Genomic DNA, 3,813 nt, shown 5'->3' with positions numbered 1-3,813 from the left:
TCTAGAGATTCAAAAACTCAGCAAACACATCCTCTATTGTAGCCTACTTTTTTTTCATTACTTTGTTATTTCCACTCCTTTTTGACTTAACTGGTCCATGGACTGACCTTGCAAAACATTTATACTCTGATTTCAGCAGTCACTTCCCCTAAACCTCTTGCAACACACAAGTATTTCTTTTTTTTTAAACCCCCTCTCTAAACCTTGCTAAATGAATAAATAAACAAATGTCTGGCAATTTAGGTTGACACATTCCTTTCCCTGTGGTCTGCTTGTTTTCACATCACATTTTTTCATATTTATCCCTTCCATGATCATATAAGGTTATGTGTTTTGATACCTAAAAGTAGTACAAATAAATTATTTTGCAATTCCTTGTGTATTGTATGTTTAGTTAGAAAACAAATTCATGCTAATTTTGTGTAAAAATGAACTTCTCTAGATATATATTTCAAAATACATGTTTCAAACAATCAAAATTAAAAAGCAGACAAAAGTACAGAGTGACTTAGGGGTCACTCACTGATCCTTACAGAAGGTAACCAACTACCCGCAGCAAAAGAAATGTATTTGATCATATTCCTCATTAAATAAACCCAGGTGATGTTGAAGCACTTCAGTATCACATGAGAAATGATAAGATGGAGAAGATTTTAATGGATTATATCACAAACAATGAACTTTCCAAAGAAAGATATAAAATGTGCAAAAATAACTACGTGCCTAACAAAGGAACTTCCCATGGGTTTCTGTAAGCAATGGTCTTATCAACAGTTTCACAAAATGTCTTGGCTTTACAAGTGCTCTCAAGTAGAAATGTAAATCAGATGAAGAGAATTACCTGAGACTGAGATTTAGGGGAAAAAATGTAATAGTACAAAGTGCTCATAGCAGGACATAAAACAGCTACAGGCCAGATGCCTCACAGTGGTGATATTGGACTGGATGGAGTACACACATATCCATCTTGTATATGCTCCCAAAACCCCACATAACATATCCTTAAAAATCACTATAGCTTATTTAGTGTGCTGCTACAGGATAAAAACAAGATCTCAAATCAAACCTGAATTCCACAGCATTTACAGCTGTTAAAACTTTTTCTCTTCTTAAAATGCAGGTGGAATATTTTTTTAACTTTGTGTTGTGTTTTCAGTCATCAGTTGTAAGAAACAGTCTAAGAAAAACTGGCATTCAGCTGTTTCTCCTACAGGAATGACTTCAGAGAGCAAAATGTCTCTTCCTTTCCCCTCCCCTTGACAAATGACTCTTGTGGAGAATGAACTCTCACTGTGCTCCATGACCCTGTGATGATCGATCTGCATCCAGTTTGCAGTTACTGGTGCACACCTTATCAGTAAATGGATATTTCATGCCCCTGTCAAAATTGCAATTGCTCCCATTTTAAGTATTAAATAATCTGATGTCAGCAAGCTCAAACTGGTTTGGGTTTTGTTAAACTGCTTTTGGGTTATTAAACCACTTGTCAAATAATTATGGGCTTGAAATACAGCTTGAAACATACTTTCAGGTACAGCTGAACCAGAACTGGATTTGAAATGGTAACATACATTTCCTGACTGCTCTCTATAAATACAGGCATTGCTAAAACTATTTAAGCTAAAAGATAACATCAGCATGCAAAAACAGATATAAAATGTCTGTGAATAAATTTAAGCTGAAAATTAGAAGACTCAGCTGGTGAAGCTTTGAAGCAATTTTGGATATGCATAACATAGGCCTGTACAAAGAAACCATCTTCAATCACAAAGCAAGGGACCAGACTCAGTCCTTTCCAGTCCTGGTTTGTGATCCTCTTAGGTCATTTATTAAACTTACCCTAGGCAAATGGAAATAGAATCAGGAGCTTAATTCTTTCCTTCCTCACCCCTTCCATGGGCTATCAGTTCAAAATCGATTGTCTTTAATTGGCTCTCACATTGTTTAGCCACTTCCAGTCTCTACCAAAACAGAGCACACAGGAAAACCATGCCTCAGGACCTCTAAGGCAAGGAGAAAAAAACCCTCATCTTTAGAGTTTACCTCCTACTCATGAGAAAGGCAGAAACATCTAACTAGTTATGCAACTGAAGACAGCTGGATTTTATCAGAGGAAGCAGAGCTACTGCTTTGAGAAGCGGCATGACTGTACCCAAAATACTGCCGTGGACACAGCCAGACAGCCACAATATCACCACATATTCCCTGTACAAACAAAACTGCATGTCAAGGTGTGAGATCACAGGAAAGTACAGGCTGGAAGTTACCTTGCTCAAAACTCCCCCACAAAGCAGAGTCAGTGTGAGGTCAGAATAAGTTACTCAGATTTTTAGTAGCTCCTTACTCAACATGGAGGCTTAACATCAAAGTTAAGAGCGTCTGTTCAAACCAGAATAATTTTGAGAACAGTGTTTGGAAGCCATTTTGTGTTAGGAAAACAGGTCTGAGGAAGTCAATGTATTCCATAGGGGACTAATAATAACTAGTAATAGGAGCTTAATCAGCCACAGCTGAAATAGCATCTCTGGCCAGAATAATTTCAGCATGTTCTAACAGCATGCTTGCTGTCACACTTGAGTTTAATGACCTCATTAGAGCACACAGAAGCATCAGCCACTGCTTTTTCTGCAACAATTGTCATGAAAATTTCCTATCCCACTGTATTAATAGTGAGATCATCTTTGCAACCTCAACATTTGTCTCTCCTCCCACTGGCACACAACTTCCGTGACTCATAATTACATTAACACATCACATAACTGCTACAATCACAACCTAAGGGTGTGACAGGGAAAAACTGCTCAGTTTACTTCATTCAAACCAAATCATAATCAAACTGGTTTACTGATTTATGTATAGAACACAATTAAGCAATCAGTGGAATATACTTTAAGGTTCAGTATGGGCAATACGCTGTTAAACAAAAAGTTAATAAACACCTAATAAATGAAGAACCTTTCTTCACTAATCCCCCAAAGCTCTAATCATGCACACAAACCTGTGCACCCACCCACCCACAGCTGTACACACAGCTCTCCTCCCACAGGTACCCCTGTAGGAAATGTGGGTACTCAGGGTGTACTTTGCTGCTCCTTACCACCTGCTAATGCCCACAGCAGGGAGGAAGCACCACAGCCCCAGCTGAGAGTGCTACCTGCACACCTGCCCAGCCACTGCCCCAGCTGGACAAAGGCTGCTGGCACGTCCACACAGGTTCTGATGCCAGGGGATGAATGTGCAACAAATGGTGTCAAACCCACCTCTTGTGTTTTTGACCACTTGCTCCATTTCCACCGTTTTCCCTCCTATTCCAATTTCATTTGTCCCATACATTTATTTCCAAACTGGCCATTCCCTCATTTCAGAGCTCACTTGCTAACTCCCTACCGGTTTGTCATCCCCTTTAACAGGATCAGCTGTGGCAGAGGCACTCCCAGACAGGTTTGAATGCTTGAATTTGCATTCCTGTCTTAACAGCTGTTGCTGTTCAGGCCATTTTACCAATAACGGGACATGGGAGCACCTTTGCAACAGAAACACAACATTAGGAATTCTTTAGGAATATTCCTTCAATTTCTTCTAAGGTAAATTAGGTAACAGCACATGCATGTCCAATTCTAAAAGTAATATAATCCCACTTCTGATTACTTGTGTTTAAGTCCCACCTCATTCTCCTGCCTTGGTGCTCTATACTCAAAAGTGAAGGGAAAATTACTTGAAAAGGTGTTCTTTGCACACACAAAAAAAAAAAAAAAAAAAAAAAAAAAAAAAAAAAATCCTGTTCTCCTCCTATATAAAAGCAGCTGTCAGTAA

The sequence above is a fragment of the Cinclus cinclus genome, chromosome 8 (assembly GCF_963662255.1).
Source record: "Cinclus cinclus chromosome 8, bCinCin1.1, whole genome shotgun sequence".
In the NCBI taxonomy this organism is placed as follows: Eukaryota; Metazoa; Chordata; class Aves; order Passeriformes; family Cinclidae; genus Cinclus; species Cinclus cinclus.
Note: the sequence above shows the minus strand (reverse complement) of the source record.